This window comes from Hemicordylus capensis, chromosome 1, assembly GCF_027244095.1.
Source record: "Hemicordylus capensis ecotype Gifberg chromosome 1, rHemCap1.1.pri, whole genome shotgun sequence".
In the NCBI taxonomy this organism is placed as follows: domain Eukaryota; kingdom Metazoa; phylum Chordata; class Lepidosauria; order Squamata; family Cordylidae; genus Hemicordylus; species Hemicordylus capensis.
In genome coordinates, this window is record NC_069657.1 from 92,990,585 (window position 1) to 93,012,422 (window position 21,838).

Consider the following 21,838-nt stretch of genomic DNA (forward strand, 5'->3'; position numbering starts at 1 on the left):
TCCCTCTCTCTTGCCCCCTGCCCTCCCTCCCCCCTGGCCTCCCCTCCTGCCCCTCTCCCCATTCCTCCTGCTCCCCCCTCTCTTCCCCCCTCCCCCTCCTGCCCCATACTCTCTTGCCCTCCCTCTCCCCTGCCCCTCCCTCCTGCTTCCCTCTCTCTTGTCCTCCCTCCCCTTCTGTTCCTCTCTTCCTTCTCCCCCCACCACTGTGCATCTTACCTCAGCGGGTGACAAACAGAGAACCTCCTCCTGGGCGGCGAAGTCCCGCTGCCCATTTCCTTCCCACCCTGGCCTCCAATGGGAGCCGGGGCTTTGCGCCTCCACCCATTTCCCACCCACCCCTCTCGCCGGTGCCTCTTCTGGCCATCTTGCCACTGCCGCCTCCCGCTCCTACTCCCAGCAGCCAGGCCAGGCTGGGCCACCACTGCCTCCTTGTCCTTACCTGGGATGGCCTGACCTAGCCAGGTCATCCCACCGCCTCCTGGCGGCCAGCCAAGCCTGCTACCTCAGGCCATTTTGTGGGCCGCCACTACCGCCCCCTGCCATTTTTTCTGCCTGCAACTCTGGCCCTTTGGCAGCGGAACTCTCACAACGTGTCACAAGAATTCTGCCGCCAAATCCTGGGCACACATGCTACCTAAGGGAATTAAATTTATAGATAGTAATGCTTAAAAGGGGAAACATGTTAAGAGAACCATTTTCTTATATTTTGCTATTTAAGCCATTGTGAGAACTCTGTTGCTAAAAAAGCAGCATATAAATATTTTTAATAAGGGCGGGGGGAGAAAAAGCAACACAGAGAGAGACCAGTTTAGAGCTATAAGCAGTGTAACTTCAGGAATAAGAAGGGGGGGGGGAACCCCCAAACATCCATTTTGTCAGAGCATCCCACCCCCACCCCATTCTTTTCAAAGCTTTTAATACTTTTGCACTAACTAATTTCGTCAAAACAAGGTCTAATGTTGGGATGGGCAGCGTTTTTCTTACAAGTTTGCACTAGAATACTTTTGGCATACTTAAAATGTTTTTTTTTTTTAAAGCTTAAGAATTCTCTCTCTCAAACACACACACACATACACACACACAGAGGATGGGACTTCTCTCACATGTACAACACACACAAGGTTCATGGGGGTGGGGGGAGAGATTGAGCAACATGTTAGCTTGACCAAGGAGGACAAATCACACAAAAACCAAACAGCAAAGGGTTGATTTTTACAAAATGTCTTCTTACTTTCATTCTTGGAGGGAGACCAACAAGCCAACAGCCGGCTTCCTGGGCTCTGAAGTTCCATACAAATTCCAAGCAGGGAAGGAGCACAAGACACCAATAGAACCAATATGGCCAGGAGAAAAGTTAACTCTTTCTTAACTCTCTGCTACTGTCGAAGTGCTGATCTGCAAGAGACTCAATATTAATTAATAGGGGGTGCAGGCAGGTTGGGGAGTCATGTGACGTGCATCTGGGGGCCCCTTGAGGCAGTGTGGTCCCCCAGACAATTGTCTCCCTTGTCTAATGCTAGTGATACCCATGGGTTTATTTCAGCCTGCAACCAAGCTGACTTCCTAACTCAGGAAAAGCTATCTGGCACTTCTTGAAGCCTGTATGTGATTATTTGTAGCTAAACCCATATTTGTTCAGAGTACAATAAGCAGAACATTGGTTGCTTGAGGAGCTATGTTTTGGTTTTTTTGGAAGTACTAAGTGGATATACAAATCACAGGAAAAGTCTGGTCTAGTGCATTTTTGAATAAGAGTGTTCACTTATGCAGACAAAATTGACCTTTGTGGTCAAAACATGCCTTGCACACTTCAGTTTTAGTTGACACTTTTAATCTACTAAGGTAAGGTGCCATGTTGGTATCCAGCGAGTTTGTAAACAATATACTCAGCGACATATTTATAAATCTATTCCAAAAATTTTAGTGACTATAGTGGAATCAATTTAGTAAATGGCACAATATTTCTACTAATTCCCACCCCGCACCCCTTGACCACATATACATCTGCTGACTGTTTAGGAAAAATGCTGTTTCTTTTGTTGAGTTATGGCCATTAATGTTACCAGCCAATAAGACCATGAAGCAAGCATCAAACTATACAAAAACATAAAGCCAATCTTTCAGTTGACAGAATACAATGCCACCCCTATTCCAATATTTTTACTTCTTAATGGTTCATCTAGATACACACAAAAAGCTCACATTTGAAATAATTGTGTGCAGTTAGCCTAGTAAAAATAAGTCTGAATACAGATATGATACACTAGAAACACATTAGGGGAGGTAACTCACTTGAGTGGAAAGTATTGTGTGGTTCTGTCATTCTGATTAAAATTTGCAATCCCCAAAGGAATTGCACAGTGAATTTTTTGGTATGTCTCCAGAGAAAAACAAGGGCACTTGAAATTGTCCAGTCACAAAAATGGTTCATGTTAAACTTTAACACATTAACTATCTGCTTTCTGACCTACAAATACTGATTAGGGGGGAGGGAGAGAAATAAAAGGATGTATAGAGAAGAAATGGATGACAAGCAGGAACTTTCAGCTGACTCCAGCTGCTAAACTTAGCAGGCTTTTTTTGTGGTGTGTTTTTTTTACATAGCCGGCTTTTATTTACAAGCCATTTTGGTTTGTTATCATCAGTTCAATGGCTATATCTTAATTTGCTATCAATAAACTACATTTTGTTTATCGAGTGCTGAAGTACTGCACTTCCTCTGATGAAAAAAGTCATTTTAGAGGACATATATTATTCCTCACCTTATTTCATTGCTCACTGACTGACATGCTTGACATTGATTTGAAGAGCCTCTATAGATGGTGCCAGATACACAGATTTTTAAAAGCTTAAAGGCGGCCAACATAATATCCAAAGTATTTAGCCCCTTCAAATATCCACTTCCACTAACCAGCTTAAGTTTAGTTGCTCCCCCCACACCCAACGAACAAGAATGTGTATAAATCTTGAGCCTGGAAATCAAAGGGCAGGCAGAGGTCTGGTTTTGTTTTTCCCCCAAAGCAGTCTAATATTGGAATACTTAGCAATATTGTGAGAATCAGATTATGGAAGCTTTTTGGTCAGATGGTTAGAACACAATTAATGTTCCTGCTGCTGAAAATATCATTGAATAGGCTGTTTTATTATGGCTGCTTGCCTTGGAGGATAGATCTAACCAGGTAGACATGTCCTCTGAGGCAGGCTGATGCCCCAAGTCTGGAGTAGAGGGCTGGTCTACCTGCCATAGAACAATTGGTAGACCAGCTCTCCCCAGGAAAAAAAAGTGCCATTTTGAGGCCTGTTTCCCCAGCAAAATGGGCCTCAAAATGGCATTAGAATCACCCAAATTGATCTGGGTCAAATCTTCTTCTTCTTCTTCTTCTTCTTCTTCTTCTTCTTCTTCTTCTTCTTCTTCTTCTTCTTCTTCTTTTAATAAATATATTTATTGTTTTATCAGAAATACAAACAAGAGACATAAGAAAACAGAAAAAAAGAAAAGAAAATAATCAAGTAAAGAAAATACAATGATTCTCACTACAGTCTGTATACGTCAACCTGAATTCTTTCAACCAACATCTCTCTTCCCTCCTTCCCGAACTCTGCAAAAGCAAAAAAAAAAAAAGATAACAATAACAATAGCAAAATTGATGCTCCTACCAAGAGGAGACCTGGTCTTGTGGTAGCAAGCATGACTTGTCCCCTTAGCTAAGCAGGGTCCTCCCTGGTTACATATGAATGGGAGACTAGAAGTGTGAGCATTGTAAGATATTCCCCTCAGGGAAAAGCAGGAGGTTTCAAGTTCCCTCCCTGGCTTCTCCAAGATAGGGCTGAGAGAGATTCCTGCCTGCAACCTTGAAAAAGCCACTGCCAGTCTGTGAAGACAATACTGAGCTAGAGAGATCAATGGTCTGAATCAGTACATGACAGCTTCCTATGTTACTATCCATACACAACAGTCTGCCTTAAATTTCTCTACAAAGAAAAACCGAATCTCGGATGAGGTACCAAACTCTGTGATATAGTATATTGAATAAATGGTTCCCATGTCTGAAAGAAAAGGTCTTCAGGTTTTTTCTTAGTATATGCAGTAATTTTAGCCATTGATGCATATTCCCAAAGTTTGAGTTGCCAGCCATCTAGGTGTGTGTGATCTCCTTTGGGCGGCTGCTGCTGGGGCTCTGCTGCTATATAGGGCAGGTTGGCCCAAGGGCGTGAGCCTCTTGGCGCGAGCTGAAGGGTGAGAGCAAAAGGGCTCTCGTCCTTGTGGCTCTCAGCTGTGGGGCGAGCTGCCAGGGGACCAGAAGACCTTCCTTTCTGCTATCAAGAAGCCAGCAAGAGTTTGAACAAGAGACTGCATAAGTCTGGATTTGGTTTTTATCAGGCCAAGAAGCTCTGGTTGGTTAGGCTGAGGAGATGTGTCTGGGAGAGCGGAAAAGCGAGGACGGATTGGGGGCAGCAATAGGTAGTGGGCAGAGGGAGTTGGGCAGGCTGTTACAGGGGAAAACGGTCCAGGCAATTGAGGCCTGTTCCTTTTCCAGCCCTTCTCCCAGCCCTCTGACCCCAGGGAACTCTGAGAACACTCCCTCGAGGATTAGGGTGCTGCTGCTGAATGCCAGGTCAGTCAATGCAAAAACATCTCTCATCCACAATTTGATTGTTGATCCACAATTTGATTGTGGATGAGCATGCTGACCTGGTATGTGTGATGGAGACTTGGTTGCATGAGATGGGCGGGGTTGGTGTCTCTCAGCTCTGTCCTCCAGGTTTCCAAATCGTGCAACAGCCCCGCTTCGAGGGTTGGGGAGGGGGTGTTGCAGTCATCTATCGAGAGACCCTCCCCATTTCCAGGTGCCCAGTCAGGCAATCTCAGAATTTCGAGTGTTTGTCCTTGAGGGTGGGCCTCCGAGATAGGCTGGGGATTCTGTTGGTGTACCGACCACCCCGCTGCACTTCAGTCTCCCTACCTGAGCTGGCGGGGATGGTTTCGGAGGTAGCATTGGGTTCCCCCAAGTTTATTGTTTTGGGGGATTTCAATGTCCACGCTGAGGCCCCCCTAGTGCGTGCGGCTGAGGATTTCATGGCCTCCATGGCAATCATGGGCCTGTCTCAGCTGGTATCGGGCCCTACCCACATTGCAGGACATACTCTGGATCTGGTTTTTGCTGACTGGGAAATAAATGATCTGGAGGTGGGGACTTTGAGATCACTCCCTTGTCATGGACAGATCATTATCTGGTGGGGTTTAGTTTGACTGCTTCATCTGCCCTCTGCAGGGGTGGTGGGCCGATTAGGATTGTCCGCCCCCAGAGGCGGACAATCCATTTGGCCTCTGTTGTTTCTGCTGGACTTCTCGGCGGCTTTTGATACCATCGACCATGGTATCCTTCTGGGCCGCCTCTCGAGTATGGGAGTCGGAGGTACTGCGTTGCAGTGGTTCCGGTGCTTTCCTGGGGGGAGGGTCAAGAAGGTGGTGCTGGGGGATGACTGCTCAGCTCCGTGGCCACTGGCCTTTGGGGTCCCGCAGGGTTCGATCTTGTCACCCATGCTGTTTAACATCTACATGAAACCGCTGGGAGAGGTCATCTCTCCTTGTCATCTGATCGTAGGGAGGTGGTGGATGTCCTGAATTGGGTGCTGGAGGCTGTGATGGGTTGGGTGTGGGCTAATAAACTGAAATTGAATGTGGACAAGACGGAGGTACTGTTTGTCAATAGGAGAGCCATTTGGGATGAGGAGATTTTACCGGTTCTGGATGGGGTTGCACTCCCCTTGAAGGAGCAAGTACGCAGCTTGGGGGTACTACTGGACCTGGCTCTGCTATTGGAAGCTCAGGTGGAGGTGGTGGCCAGGGGTGCCTTTTGCATGGCTTCGGCTAGTGCACCAGCTGCATCCCTTTCTCGAGAAGGCAGATCTGGCCACGGTTACCCATGCCTTAGTCACATCACAGCTGGATTACTGTAATGCGCTCTACATGGGGCTGCCCTTGAAGAATTTCTGGAAACTGCAGCTAGTGCAAAACGCGGCAGCTAGGGTTTTATCTGGAGCTGCCCGGTGGGAGCACATCACACCCATCTTGAAAGAGCTGCACTGGCTGCCAGGCCGTTTCCATGTCCAATTCAAGGTGCTGATTTTAACCTTTAAAGCCCTTAACGGTTTAGGCCCAGGGTATCTGAGGGACCACCTTCTCCTAAGGGTTGCTGCCCTTAGGGTCCCCCAGGGATCTGTACTGGGACTGGTGCTTTTTAATTTATTTATAAATGATCTAGAAGCAGGGGTAAGCAGCGATGTGGCCAAATTTGCAGATGATACCAAACTCTTCCGGGTAGTGAAATCCAAAATGGATTGTGAGCAGCTCCAAAAGGATCTCTCCAAACTGGGGGAGTGGGCGACAAAATGGCAAATGCGGTTCAATGTTAGCAAGTGTAAAGTGATGCACATTGGGACGAAAAACCCCAACTTCAAGTATATGCTGATGGGATCCGAGCTGTCAGTGACGGACCAGGAGAGGGATCTTGGGGTTGTGGTGGACAGCTCATTTAAAGTGTTGACTAAATGTGCGACAGAGGTGAAAAAGGCAAATTCCATGCTAGGGATCATTAGAAAGGGGATTGAAAATAAAACGGCTAACATTATAATGCCCTTATACAAAACGATGGTGCGACCACACTTGGAGTACTGCGTACAATTCTGGTCACCACATCTTTAAAAGTACATTGTTGAACTGGAGAAGGTACAGAAGAGGGCAACCAAGATGATCAGGGGCATAGAGCACCTTTCTTATGAGGCAAGACTACAACACCTGGGGCTTTTTAGTTTAGAAAAAAGACGACTGCGGGGAGACATGATAGAGGTCTATAAAATCATGCATGGTGTGGAGAAAGTGGAGAGGGAGAGAGATTCTTTTCCCTCTCACACAACACTAGAACCATGGGTCACTCCATGAAATTGATTGCCAGGAGGTCTAGGACCAACAAACGGAAGTACTTTTTCACACAACGCGTGATCCACTTGTGGAACTCTCTGCCACAGGATGTGGTGACAGCCAACAACCTGGATGGCTTTAAGAGGGGTTTGGATGACTTCATGGAGGAGAGGTCTATCAATGGCTACTAGTCAGAGGGCTGTGGGCCACCTCCAGCCTCAAAGGCAGGATGCCTCTGAGTACCAGTTGCAGGGGAGTAATGGCAGGAAAGAAGGCACGCCCTCAACTCCTGTCTGTGGCTTCCAGCGGCATCTGGTGGGCCACTGTGCAAAACAGAATGCTGGACTAGATGGGCCTTGGGCCTGATCCAGCAGGGCTGTTCTTATGTTCTTATGCCCGCTTGACAAGGTCATCTGAGGGGGCTCTGCTCCGGGTGCCGACAATGAAGGAGGCTCGGCTGTTGTGCACTCGGGACAGGGCCTTCTCTGTTGATGCCCCCAGACTTTGGAATGCTCTCCCGGTGGCCATTCACTCCTTGGACTCCATCACTGTTTTTACAAAGCTTTTTAAATCTTGGCTTTTTATCCAGACTTTTACATGACTGTTTCTATGCTGCTTCTATGTGTTTTTACCCTTTTATAGTTTTTATGCTTGTATTTTATAGTTTTTAAATTAGATTTGTTTTATACTTTTAGCTTAATATTTTCATTGTCATTTTATTGTATGTTTTTCAACTTTTGTAAACTGCCTTGGGGTTGTTTTGAATGAAAGGCGGTATATAAATTCAACAATAAATAAAATAAAATAAAAATAAATCTAAAGTCAGAATCAGATTTGTTTTCCAACAGGAAGCATAAAGGATTCTTGCTGCCATTATCATACTGTATATAAAGAAAGTTCAGTGGGTTTTGAAAGATATATGGTTTAGTAAAATTTAACATCAATTTTTCTAGAAGAAATGGAAGATCTATATGCAAAATTTGCTGCATCTTCAAATGTATTGCTTTCCAAATGTTTTGAGCTTTTTTACATTGGTAGACCAGCTCTCCCAAGGGGAAAAAAAGCCACTTTGAGGTCCATTTCTTCATCATAATGGGCCTCAAAATGGCATTCGAATCACCCAAATTGATTTAGGTCAAATCTATGGTGATTCCCCTCAACTCTGAATTGGGCCCTCTATTTTGAAAGCAATTTGAGGTTGAATTTGCAAATCCCCCCAATTAAACCTGAAACTATCTGATGGCAAATTTAATTGCATATCCCTTAATGTTTCACATAGTCTCCATTAGCATATAGAAAGCGCAAGCCAATGGTATTATGCTTCAATGTCTCTGCTGTTTTATTGTGAAGTTTGGTAGGCCATCTCAAAACTCCTCCTCCTCCATCTCAAAACTCCTCCTGGACCCCAGTATTTATCTGCAGTGCTGCTATAACTCTTGAGGGTTGTGCTGGTGGATGATCACATTTTTAAAAAACATGATCTCGTCCATTTTTAAAAAAATACTCTGCAAGTAGACAACTAAGTGCAGGCTGAGATAAAATCTTTCATTATTTATTGTTTTCCTTTAAGGGAGTTGTAAAAAGGAGTAAACAATGGTGTGCCCTACTACTAGTACTACTGCTGCTGCTGCTACTACTATTTATAGACCACTTTTAAAGAAACGTTCTCAAAATGGTTTACATAGAAAAATAAATAATAAACAAATAAATAATACTAGCCAACCTGGCACAGAGCATCTGTGCCCCGAGTTCTCCCTGTCTCTCCTCCCCTTCAGCCCCATTTCATTCTCCTCCCCTTCATTCCCATTTCCTCCTCCCCCCTTCAACCTGATTTTGTTCTCTCCCCGTCTCATAACCCACTGATTCTCCTGGAGGTCAGGTGGCCTGGCTGCTTCTTCTTGTCCCCACCTCTTTTCCTGGCAGCCAGGCCATGTTTCATTTGGGCCAGCAGGCGGGCCAGAGAGGGAGTGTGCTGCCCTCTCCGCCGCCTGCCAGCCACTTTCTCTGCCTGGCAGCAGCCATTTCCTACTGTTCTTTTTCCTCCAGCCAGCCAGCTGCCACCGCTGCCGCCATTTTCTTGACCATACCTGTTGTTTCTTGCAGCCGCTCATGAACTCTCACGAGAGCTGCCACGCATGGGATTAGCCACAGGTAAGTCTTAGAGAATTAAATATAGAGATTCTGCCTGCAGTCTGAAGTGGTACTACTACCTTAGTATTTGACTGTATGTGTAGACCACCAGGCACAGATTTACTCAATTCTTGGTGTGTTGTGATCTGTGCAAAAGGAAGATGATGATCAATATCTAGTGAAACTGTAAAGATCGGAATCCCTTTCATACCTTTACTGAGCATTGAGGATTCCTACTTCTTAGCTTCTCTGCCTAAGTCTTCCTAGAAAAACAAGTGAAATGGATACAGTGCATGAAATGGATACAGTGCATGAAGTGATGCATATAATTATGATTACATAATTTCAGGAAAGAAGGGATGATTTTATTCCAATATCCATGACCTGATGCAATGGGGCATGCTATACTTTGGCTATGGAAGCTTTTATTTTAGATTTTTTTTACAAGCTCCTGGCAGAGGACTTCTGTGTGATGAATAATGTGAGGATAAAGGAAATAGTTCATCATATTAAACATTACAGTTTGTAATTTTTTCATTAGCATTTGGGAACATCGACTGACATCCAGACTAATGAAGTGCTGGTGTAGCAACAGTGTATTGGTAGTGTGGGAGAGAGATAATTTTTGTTGATTTCCTCTTCCCTCTGAAACTGATTGTGACTCCCAAAAATATGCCTTGAGAGCTGTGAATCCTTCAGGGGCATTTTTAATTGCAAAATTGTACAGTTTTAATTGTAAACTGCCCTGAGCCATTTTGGAAGGGTGGTATAGAAATTGAATAAATAAATTAAATAAATAATAAATAACATATTTTCGAGAGGTTTGGTCAGCTTCAGATGGAAGGGGAGATTGACAAAAATTGGTCCTTCATCTATAGCAGTCATGGAGCATTAGCAGTGCCAGCAATTTATTTGTCTGGATGTTGTTCACTCTAAACAGAGTGTTTGGTTTGAATAACAGAGGCCCAGATTCCAACAGAAGATGAGGTATCCCTGTACACATCATTCTCTTATCAGATGGGGTTAATGTACAGATACTTGAGAAGGAAACAAAAAGTAAATGTTTGCACCTGAAAAAGCAGCACAGAAAGAATGAATAATAATCACAATGCAAAACAGTTGTCAACAATGTATAACACATATACTTCCACGTAGCTTCCAATAATATGTATTTAGGAGCATAGCCTATCCTAGATCTAATGTGGTTGCTTTGCTTTAACAAAATAATAATAAGTAGCTTAACTCATGCAGAGCATCTGTGCACTAGTACTTGATTGCTCCCCCTCACCCCTTGCCACAGCCCCCCCCCACATCAGAGATCTCTCCACCCTTACCTGAGCCTCACTCCTGTTCCTCCTTCTCCATCCCCCTCACCCCTCTTGGTTGCAGCTGCAGCACTGTAGCATCTATTGGCCAAGCTGCAGCCCCCTATCCCCAGGGACCTCCCCACCCTCACCTGAGCCCCACTCCCGCTCCTCCCCACAGGAGCAGCAGCAACAGCAGCAGTGTTTGACCTGATCTTTCCTCGCTGCTGCCACCATCATGTCCGCTCATTCCCCTCAGGCTGCTGACAGGCCCAGGCCCAGGCCCATCCCTCCCTTCTTTTTCTCTCTCCTCCACTCACTCTTCCCTTCTTTCTTTCTTTCTTTCTTTCTTTCTTTCTTTCTTTCTTTCTTTCTTTTTTGTCTCTCTCTCCCTTCCTGAGTTACCAGATCTTGTTCATCTTGTTTCCTCATCTAATTCACACAACGGCAACCTCCTTCTCCTGAAGGGGCTCTTTCCTCCCTCATGACCCCTCTCTTCACAGACCCCTGCCCACTATCCTTTTATATAGAGAGATCCATCTCCTCTGTAATCAAGAACAAGTTCTGACCAGTAACAGTTGCATTCCAACTGACCTTAACCATCACAGGCTCCTCCTCCCTAACTGTATATGGAATCCCCACTGCCCAATCACCATGGTGCCAAATGCTCCTCCTCCCTATCTGCATATGGAATCCCCACTGCCCAATCACCATGGTGCTTCTGCTCTCACAGGCTCCTGCTCCCTATCTACATATGGAATTCCCACTGCCCAGTCACCACAGTGCTTCTGCTTGTGAAATCTCACAACAGCTGCCACACACGGGATTAGCCACGGGTACACCTTAGAGAATTAAAGAGAGAGAGAGATTTTAGTCTGCTTTGAAGACTCTGGGAAATTAAATGGTTAAAGTCACTCTCTGTTGTCTTTCGTTACTGTTGGTAATAAATGGAATAACAGAATATTCATGAGGTAAGGGAGCAGCAAGAACATTCTGTCTCTTATTTTTGATAAGGCATGCTGGCAACACTTTATCTCCAGGAGAATAAGGCTAACCTTTAGAGAAAAGTCCTTTACAATTTCAATATAGAATTATTTTCATTGTCTCTTAAGCATGCCATCTCAATAATAATGATAAAAGAACATAAGAACAGCTCTGCTGGATCAGGCCCAAGGCCTATCTCATCCAGCATCCTGTTTCACACAGTGGCTCGGCCTGAAGAAATCTAAAGCCGGCATGTTTTGTTTGGTTGTATGGGGAAGCTTAAGGATTCTGTAGAAGATTTCCTGTTTTACATAAATATGATACAAAAAATTATAGTGGGTCAGTACACTTTGGTACATTCTGTTTATGGTGGTCCATCACAGACCACTACTCCCCACTCCCGATTTTCAAAATATCCCTAATAATATAGTTGATATCAACCACACAACCTAGTGCTTGTATGATGTTTCACCCCATGTAGTCACTCATAATGGGAAGCAGCAGTGTGCCCCCATTCCTCCCCCCATTCTCCCATTATGGGACACCAGAGGTGGAAGATACTGTAAACCACTTCAGACAATTTAGCAATGTCCTGTTAAGAATGTGTTTGAGCCCTGGTGGTTATCAACTCTTTATTTTGAGGGAACCATTTTGACCTCCACTTATTAATGAGGATTTTTCACTCTAGCTCGCATGTGAACATTATATTTTTGCACTCAGATATGGATGTGTTATATCCAATTGACTGCATTAAGATAGAGGTATGTGTGTATCTTTATAGCTGCCAAGAACTGGGTCAATAAAAGTTTTAAGGTCTATAAAAGTCTCTGATTAGGTTTTATGATTTTAGTATTTTTACTGTATTTTTACCCTGCCTCTCTTTATGGCTGCTTCAAATTACAATAATTGTTCTTAAATAATTAAAGAGTTAGAAGATGATGCAAATACCCCACCTTCTTCAATGGATGTTGCTGTGGGCCACTTAGTCCCTAGAGCTTATCTTGTGCATTTAATGACACACATAAGGAAATGACTGTATCAGGCAGGCCCTAAAAATACAGCAGTAAAAATATTAAAACATTGAACAGATGACCAGATCCATAACTCCTAAATGCCAACCTGTTCCACCTGCTCAAATGCATTTTTGTCTTAGGGCCAAGAGAAATATACATTGTTGAACTTCTGAACTTCCTTTGAGAGGGTATTCAACAACAGTGTGGCTTCAGGTGTGAATTTCTTGTATTCCAGGAGGCCATGCATGTCTGCAAATGCTAAAACTTCAAAAGCTTGATGTACACTGCTACAGCATAAAGATTTCAGTTTTAAAAGGATGAGGCAATATTTTTAGAAGGATAATGAAACTAGGGACAAACTCTTTTTTTCTAGTTACAACTGGCATCCATCAAATTCTGTTTATATATTGAAGTAAAGTTTTGTATTCCTTTCTCCAATCATATCTTTTTTTAGTACTCAGTGACTGAAATCCTGACTACCAAAGTACTGGTATGATCAGAGAAACATCAGTGCTTCTGAAAAGTTCAACTAATTCAGCTCTACTCCAGGATGTCCTTTTCACACTACAGGATCTTCTTCACACTATTGTTAAAAGAACAGCCTGTTTGGAGGCTCCCAGCAGCACCCCTGCATGTGATTTGGAACTTCCGGCTTACAGTCTCTGTTTTTTACTCAGGGGCTCACCATTTGTGACTAAGTGACTAACTCCCAAGGGTAAGCATGGGGAAGGTGATTCCCGGTCAAGCCTAACCTGCAACTGAAAGAGGACTATTCCTCATGCCTTTTTGTCTGTTCAAGCACAGGTGAGGGTGCTGAAGTAGACAGGAGTTACACATTAAGTTATTCCTCTAAAAAGAGTAGCGAAGAACTCCCGTCTATGCTGGCACAAAAGATTAGCCTTATGAGCTAATCACCTTCCCAGGAAGGAAGCAATAAGACTGCAATAAATAGCTCATCTTTCTGAACCAAGCAGTGGCACGAAGCATGTGAAATGCACTTATTATGGGAAAGAAAGCAGTTATCTTTTCACTGAAAGTCTTCCTGACACGAGATAAGCTCTGAGTGCACCTATTCAATGTTTTTACATACAGGTTGTCCAAACCTTTTCACTTCATTGTGCTCTAGAGCACACCCACCTAGAATTGAACAGGACAAAACGTATTATTTTGTCCATCATGTCAAAAAATGTATTATTTTGACCAAAAGACGTTTGGAACGTCGTTGGAGGAAAACTGGTGCCGAAGATGACCGAATGTGATTACTTGCTCATATTTGGGAATATTCTAGGATAAGAACAGCAAAATCTCTCTGTTTCTCCACTCTTATCACATCAACTGACTCTCGTCCAGTAGCCTTATTCCAGATTACCCACTCCATTCTTAGGAGAGTGGATCTGGCAGTTGCTCATTCTGGCTGCTGTGATCAATTTGCTCGATTCTTTGATGATAAAATCACCCTTCTTCAGCTAGAATTGGACTCTACTTCTATAGGATCTGATCAGATAGAGGAGATTCTGCCTTGTGACGTTACATGGGACACCTTTGAGTTGGTCAAGGATATAGACACGATTCTCTCGGGTATGGGTGTGGGAACATGTTGCTTGGACCCTTGTCCCTCCTGGCTGGTTAGAACAGCCATTGGGAATGTTAATTCTTGGCTACAGGAGTTGGTTAACTCCTCGCTACATGAGGGTTTCATGCCAGCAGCCCTTAAAGAGGCAATAGTTCACCCTCACTTGAAGAAACTCTCCCTGGACCCTGAGGTCCTTGAGAATTATAGACCGATCTCCAACCTCCCTTTTTTAGCAAAGGTGTTAGAGAGGGTTGTATGTGCCCAGCTTGAGAGGGTCTTGGAAGAAACTAGTTATGTTAATTCTTATCAGTCGGGTTTCAGGTCTCGGCATAGCACAGAGACAGCGCTGGTCGTTCTGGTAGATGACCTTCTTCAGGACCTTAACGAAGGTAGTGTCCCTCTCTTGGTCCTTTTAGATCTCTCAGTGGCTTTTGACACTATCGATCATGCTATCCTTCTCAACCGCCTGCGTGGGTTGGGTAAGAGCACTGTCTTACAGTGGTTCCATTCTTATCTTAGTGGGCATGTCCAGTTGGTATGCATTGTGGACAGATGCTCTGACCCATGGCCACTCCTTTATGGAGTTCCACAGGGTTCAGTTCTTGCCCCTGTCCTCTTTAACATCTATATGAAGCCGCAGGGTCAGGTCATTTCCCAGTCTGGGGTGAAATTTCATCAATACGCTGATGATACTCCCCTGTATATTGCCATCCCAGACCATTCTTGGGATGCTGTTTCTGTGCTTACTTGATGCCTGGAAGCTGTTAAGGTCTGGATGAATCAAAACATGCTCAGACTGAATCCCACTAAGACTGAACTACTTTTACTCAGCCCTCATACTGGCCAACAGTTGGATGTGAACCTTGTTTTAGATGGGGTGGCGCTGCCCCCAAAGGAGCTTGTATGTTATTTGGGGGTCCTTTTGGACTCGCACCTCCTGCTTGAACAGCAGGTGGAGGCTGCAGCCAGAAGTGCTTTTGCCCAGCTTCATCTGATTCGTCAGTTACGCCCTTACCTTGATCGGCAGGCATTAATGACAGTGATCCATGCCCTTGTTATCTTATTATTGTAATGCTCTCTATCTAGGATTACCTTTGAAGATGATCGGGAAGCTACAATGGGTCCAGAATGCAGTGGCTCGCCTACTCAGGGGTGCCAGAAAATATGACAGGGTAACACCTCTCCTGCAGTCATTGCACTAGTTGCCTATTTGCTTCCAAGTTCAATTTAAGGTCCTGGTTTTGACCTTCAAAGCCTTGTGGGGTTTGGCGCCTGTCTACTTACAGACCCACCTCTCCCATCCAGTTACATCCCATCCGGTCAGATCTTCTCAGATGGCCCTTTTGTCGGTCCCTGATTTCCAAGAGGTTCTGGGCGCTAGGATCCATGAAAGCGCCTTTTCGGTTGCTGCCCCACTTCTCTGGAACTCCCTTCCCCTTCAGATTCATTTAGCCCCTTCTGTACTGATTTTTAAATCCCCATTGAAGTTTTTTTCTTTTTTACCAGGCTTTTGCCCTGTAGTTTATCTATTTGGTTTTTTCCTCTTTTTTGTTAGTTATTTAGTTTTTAATTTAGAATGTAATTTTAATGTTGTCTTGCTTTGCATGTTCTTGTACACCGCCCAGAGTCTTCGGAGTTGGCAGTATATTAAATGTTTCTAATAAATGAATGAATGAATGAATCATGAATGCCACCCTTTTCATCAGAAAGGTGTGATCAGCATTTAGCCCCAAGGCAGACTTCTGCCTATTTCTATCACAGAGACTATCAAGCAGTGTTTCTCTTCTCTGGATTCACCTGTTGCATGTACATGTATCTGGGCACCATCTGTTCCATCTGGCTGTACCTTAGCCCTTGTGCCCATCCCACTTTCAACCTCCAGGTTGGCCCTGTCTCCAGGCCCAAACTGTCTCCAGGCCCAAACTCCAGACCCAAACTTGGCTGCATCAGGAAAATGTTCTCCTGGGATCAGACCACCTTTAGACTTTCCCTGGCTTCCAGACTCATGAGTGGTAACAGGTCCCTGGAGATAGAAGTCTTCAGCATTGGCTGAGTAACAAATGCCCATCACACCATCAGAAAGAATCAAGGTATACTAGCCAACATCTGCTCCAAACTCTTTGCTCCCTCCTTGCTCTCTTTTAAGGCTCTAAAGACCTGCTTCTCTGGCCAGCCTTGAGTGCATTGTAATTCAGATCTCAAGTGAAAACACCTCTTTGTGAGTTTCACTTAAGCATTATTGGTTTTATTGGTCTTATTAGTTGCTTATTAATCAAGATTCCCTTCTTGTACCCCTAAAACCCTAAAAAAAAAAATCTGATTATATTTGACTTCAACACTCCATCATCAATTTCCACAACCAAAGCTTCGCACAAATTTATTGTGTAATGAGCTGCTCACTCTAGACTTTCTGATTCCCCACACAAGCCCAAAATTTAGTCAGGGGTGCTTTGTCAACATCCCCTTCATCAAGGTTAGCGGAGCGAGTGCTCCGCTTTCCCCGCTTGTTTGATTGTATGGTGCCATGGTGCGGCTCTGTGCCACAGCAACACATGAGGAGACCCCCGCCAGGAAGCTAAAACAAGCCTCCCAGCCCTGGGGTCTCTCCAGAATGCCCCGTGCGCTTGCGTGCGGCATCCTGGAACTTCTGGGGACCAGCTGGCCCCTGATCCCTGCCGTCCCTGCTGTCTCCATGATGTAGCCAGCAGTCATGTGGCCACCCAGGGACAGCTGCCTACACTGTCCCTAATGGCACTTCAAACTAATCGTGTGAAGCGCCTCATTGAATAAATCCATCAGCAACTTGGGAGTTTTCCCCTCCTTTTTTCTGTTTGTGATCTGGCAACACCCTAGAGCAGTCTCTTTAACACTGGACCTATTCAGATGTATATTGAAGAGATGCTGTACTGGAGTACAGCATTTCAAATGAGACCGGAAGTCCCACCCCAGCCACTATCACTCACCTTCTCATCCCATCACTCATAATACAGTGGTGTTCATCTGAAGAGGTGAATGTCAATTCCATGATGGCAGGTGTTTCTGTCATCAAGAGGCTGGGGCACCCCAACCCCTTGATCATGGGAGCCCAGGTGAATCACTCTTCAGGTGAATACTGCTGGAATTGTGAGCACTGGGCTGAGCAGGTGAGTGATGGATCTGGAGTGCGACTTGATTGTGGTTGCCCTCCCTGTTGCTGCTATTTTAATTAAGGAACACTCCATTTGTTTAGCATCATGTCTGGAGTGACCCTGTTTGGTTGATGCATTGAATTTGGGAGAATGTAAGTTATGTTGGTTTGGCAGCTTAAATATAATGCCCTATTACAATGTTCGTGTTAAAATTGATTTATAACAACATTTAAAGGAGGTGAATGGGTTAACATTGACTTAAGGAAGGAGAGACTGTATGACTGAAGGAAGAACCATCTTAACTATCAAAGCTGAATCTAAGGATAAATCTTCTAGTAACACACTGCATAAATGCTTTGGTTGCTTGCTTGCTTGAGAACTGTTATTTCTATAAATACATTGGACACCTTGTACTCGTGAGGTGACGCATACTAAAGCAGTGAGCTGAAGGCAGAGCTGTCCTCCCCCTGTATCGCACAGGCTGCTTGCTCCAGTGTTATGACATACTGTGAGGGGTGGGTAACAACAAATACTCCTCCCTTCTCCTTGTCCACCTGCTGCTCATACACGTTTATTTGCATGGCCCTTCTGTCTTTACCTCATGCATCCTGATGCCAAAGGGATTGCCAGGATCTCTGAACATGCTGTGATAAAGATGTGCTGTATGCCTTGTAATACTGAGTTAAATTCTTATTATTATGGTAATCTCTGACAGTGATAATAGCAGTGGGCTTTTACATAGCTGCTGCCTATTTCTCAGTACATATTATATCAAAATCTGGATCACTTCAAACAGTGCAATACCTCATAACAGTGAAGTGGCATTGTCTTAAAAGACAGAATAACAATTATGAAACAACTGGGAACTCACCCAAGTTCCTCCACATTTCTCAAAATCCACAAAAGGTGCTCTCAGATATGCTTCAGACTGGCTATTCTCAGACAAAAAACGAAACTGTTCTGGGCCAATTTGAGACTTGCTTTTTCGTACTGCCAGAGCCAGATCATAATAGACCCATGATCAGGCCACTCAGAAGCTCTGTTGTGTCATAAATACTTTGTTCACTTTGTGGTAGTGCACTCCCTACCCAGGCGGCAGTGTGTTTCCTTTCTTGGTGGTGGCAGCAGCTTCCTCCACCACAGCAACTGTGGGTTTTACCAACCAGGGATGGGCAGGAAGCAATGCTGGGGACTGTCAGGAAGTGGCACTAGGCTGCATGAGTGCACTGCCAGTGATGGGTAGCATGCGTGGGGAGAAGGAGAACAACAATGGAGCATGGCAACTCCAGGAGTGGCTGGCCATGGAGTGGTGAGGGGAGGAAATGTGAGACAGACCCAGAGAGGAGTGAGGAAGCCTGAGAGAGAGGAGGGCATGGGTTCTTGAGACCCATGTGCCCAGTTTTAGCTCTGCCCCTGGGTGGGTAAGGTTGATGGGTCCTGTTTCTTGATAAATACAGACTGGCAGTAGCTATGTGACAAGTTCTTGTCACAAAGTTTTTCTCCACTTTTCATATTGAATTATTTGCACCATACTGTTGTCAGTCATGGAACCATCTACAGTATATGTATATTTCTCTAAGGTGTACCTGTTGCTAATCCCATGTGTTGCAGCTTTTGCGATATTTCACGAGCGAGGTGAGAGAAAGGTGAGTGGCCGGTGAGATAAAGCGGCAGCCAGGCTGGCCAGCTGGCAAGAGGAAGTGGCGGCCAGGCCAGGTGGCCAGCGAGAAGAAGCAGCAGACAGACAGTGAGAACAAATAGCAGCCAGGTCGGCTGGCCACTAGGTGGAAAGAACGAACTGGGGCTGAAGGGCGGGGGAGAACAGCTGAATGGATGGGCAGGGGGAGACAGGGAGAACTATGGGTGCAGATGCTCTGTGCCAGGTCAGCTAGTAGAAACATTTAAGGGAACACCTTCTTCTGCATGAACCCCACTGCCCACTGAGATCTGCTGGAGAGGTCCGTCTGCAGCTGCCACCGGCTCGTCTGGTGGCCACTCAGGGACGGGCCTTCTCCACTGCTGTCCCGAGGCTTTGGAATGCGCTCCCTAGTGAAATAAGAGCCTCCTCATTTCTGACAGCTTTTAAAAAGTCTTTAAAAACACATTTCTTCACCCAGGCTTTTAATTAATGTTGTTTTAATGGTTTTAATGCTGTTTTAAAATATTATTTTAAAATTTTTAAATTATTAAAATGTGTGTGTGTCCCCCCCTTCCCATTTTTGTCTTAACGAATATTTTACTTTGTTTTTATTCTGTTGTAAACCACCCAGAGACGTAAGTTTGGGGCAGTATAAAAATGTTTTAATAAATAAAAATAAATAAATAAAATATATTGCTTGAAGGAACTAAACTTTCCCATACTTGTCATCTGCACAAAATCAATTTTATGCAGATTGTGCAAAACCCTAACCCTAACCAAAAGGTAGCTAATATGGGATAATTAAAATAGGCAATGAATATGAAAAAACATTTATTATCTCTTTATGGTAATCAAGGCAGGAATAAATTGATACAAATGGGTCTACAAAAATCTGCAGGAAAATACAAAGAGGTAATTTTCTCTAGCCCCAGAAAATTGGTGGAAAACATTTTGGATTCCATTCATTTAATGGACAGTAGAGCTGCGGATTCCCAGCTTGCTTGCTTGCTTTTTTAAAAGGTAAGCTCTACCCCTTGTAGAAATGGAGTTATGGACCAAAACATGAGCTCACTATTATTTAAGTGCTTAGACTCTTTGGTGTGTTATGACTTCCTCATAATGAATCCTGATGAGGATTCATTACACACCAAAGAGTCTATAAACTTCAAAAATTCCTAACAATGAACTGAGTACCCCACTGGCTAGTGGGTGGTGGTGGGATTAGTGGTACACCATTTGCTAACTACCCACATGGATTTGCCATTGCACCTGCTTCAGGGATTCACACACCTTGAAGGCTGTGCAGTAAAGGTGTGTGAATCTCTAGTAAAGCTCTCCTACTGGACCTCTTGACTTCTCAGGAGCTCCTTCCAAACTGAGCAACTCAGGAATGCAGCCCCACCCACAAGCTGTGGTATTCAGCGGCAGCTAATTCCCACCCCCTAGATCTCAGGCACAATTGAAATTGAAACTGCCTTGTCAAAAACACAGCCTTAGCCAGCCAGAATTCAAACCTTAGGAAAGCCTAGCCCTAAACAGCTCACCTTAGGAACATAGGAAACTGTCATATACTGAGTCAGACCATTGCTCCATCTAGCTCAGTATTGTCTACACAGACTGGCAGTGGCTTCTCCAAGGTTGCAGGCAGGAATCTCTCTCAGCCCTATCTTGGAGGAGCCAGGGAGGGAACTTGAAACCTTCTGCTCTTCCCAGAGTGGCTCCATCCCCCGAGGGGAATATCTTACAGTACTCACACTTCTAGTCTCCCATTCATATGCAACCAGGGTGGACCCTGTTTAGCTAAGGGGACAAGTCATGCTTGCTACCACAAGACCTCTCCTCTCCTTGTCCTCCCCTCTTGTTTCTTGATGATTTATTTATTTGATTTTCTTGGTTGCTTATTGTTTGCTATAGAAGGAAATGAAGTTTTGCTGCCTGCGCTGCTTGACCTCTTGACTTCTCAGGAGCTCATTCCAAACTCTACAGCATCTATGGACACCTATAGCATCTAATACTTTAGGAATTGAAATTTTATTTTGTTTACTGATGCTGGTGATATTCTTCAGGTTCCATTTCAGAAAATAATTTTGAATGTTTGAGAGAGATCACTTCAAAGGAGAGTTGACCTGTCTCAGCAACCAAAATTCTTATTTGCTTCTAAATTTGGTCAGAGAAACCCTCCCTTTCAAAACGTCCTCCCTACCTTAAATAAAAATCAATTTCATCCTTTTACTTACATTACCTAGGGCAGAAAACAGGATACGTGGCAGATTTTCTAGGCTGCTTTGAATGGAGCTGCAGCAGGCCACCCCACCCCCCCACCCCCGCGCCAACTTAGCTTACTCCTGCAAAGGTTTGAATTTGTAAGTCGCTCTTGAGAAGACAAGGATCAGACCAGAGCAGGCAGCAAACCTTTGTTTTCTTTCCTATAGAAGCAAGTAAGCAAGCAAACAAACAAGAAGACAAGCGGGGGAAGGAAAAGGTAAGCGTGTTAGGTCTTGTCTTTTCTAGGGTTTGATTTCTGGCTGACTAGGGTTTTGTTTTTGACAGGGCAGTTTCAGTTGTGCCTAGTGAGACAGTGGGTGGGGATTAATTGCAGGTGAGTCATACAGCTGTGGGAGGTGCCACATTCCTGAGGCAGCTAAGTTTGGAAGTGGTTCTTGATAACATAAGGGGATTACTTTGCTACCTGGAGCTTTGTGAACAGGAGTTTGCTAATAGATATCAAGGAGATTTGCATGCAGTTTAGTGAGGAAGTGTGCAGGGAGTAACTCAAGTGGTCCGCTGTTATGAACAAGTAGACACCCAGCATGAGAAGGGGACTACTACCCCACTTTTGCAATTTTCTTGGAGGACAGAGATTAAAGACTTTTTGAAGTGGTGATTCTCTTTATTGAGCAGAGGGAGAGCAACTGGTCCTATCCAGCCACAGCACAGCATCCTTCTAGTGCCTGTAGCTGGGGCCTATCTTGTGTTTCTTTTTTAGATTGTGAGCCTTTGGGGACAGGGGACCATCATATGTATGTATTTATTTTTCTAGATAAACCACTTTGAGAACTTTGGTTGAAGGGCAGTGTATAAATATTCATAGTAGTAGTAGTAAAACCTTTAACTAACCCCTGCTAACTTGGCAAAGAAGCACCTT

At 44.5% G+C, this 21,838-nt stretch overlaps 1 long non-coding RNA gene across 1 annotated transcript in view; it reads right to left on the minus strand.

The window, feature by feature from the left end:
* Nucleotides 1–379: 379 nt before the first annotated feature.
* The window catches only part of LOC128345230 (uncharacterized), a 91,164-nt gene continuing 69,705 nt past the window's right edge, over nt 380–21,838 (minus strand). The window contains exons 3-4 of the long non-coding RNA XR_008316323.1: nt 9,264–9,315; nt 380–3,599 (exon numbers count right to left, since the gene is read on the minus strand). This is a non-coding gene — a long non-coding RNA (uncharacterized LOC128345230). The remainder of the gene's footprint in view (nt 3,600–9,263; nt 9,316–21,838) is intronic.